This window comes from Sinocyclocheilus rhinocerous, unplaced genomic scaffold (genome assembly GCF_001515625.1).
Source record: "Sinocyclocheilus rhinocerous isolate Xijiao unplaced genomic scaffold, SAMN03320098_v1.1 scaffold950, whole genome shotgun sequence".
Classification (NCBI taxonomy): Eukaryota; Metazoa; Chordata; class Actinopteri; order Cypriniformes; family Cyprinidae; genus Sinocyclocheilus; species Sinocyclocheilus rhinocerous.
Genome location: NW_015637169.1, coordinates 597,242 through 597,576, shown reverse-complemented (window position 1 = coordinate 597,576; position 335 = coordinate 597,242). Strand labels below are relative to the sequence as shown.

Genomic DNA, 335 nt, shown 5'->3' with positions numbered 1-335 from the left:
TTATTAAATATTTATTCATTTTTTTTTTTTTTAATTAGATCACTAACATTTTTTTTTTATTAAATTTAAAAAGATTTAAATAGTTAAAATTAATTTATTCCACTTATTTTTATTAAATTAGAATGTTTGTTAATCTGATTACTTTAAAACCAACTTTTTTATTCTTATATGGATGATTTTATTCATTCTTAACCATTTCAAATATATATGTACAAAAAATTGAGAACCACTTTGCTTTTACAGATTGAATGTCATGGCTCGACTTGACTGAGCATTTAACATTGTTTTAATGTAAATGTTTTTTGTCACAGTAAGGTTAGCAATTTTATATATAT

General features: G+C 19.4%; 1 protein-coding gene across 2 annotated transcripts in view; it reads left to right on the top strand.

Annotated features, from left to right (window-relative positions):
• kpna2 (karyopherin alpha 2 (RAG cohort 1, importin alpha 1)) overlaps window positions 1-335 on the top strand; it is a 4,085-nt gene that overhangs the window by 1,728 nt on the left and 2,022 nt on the right. The gene's annotated exons all lie outside the window — the stretch shown is intronic.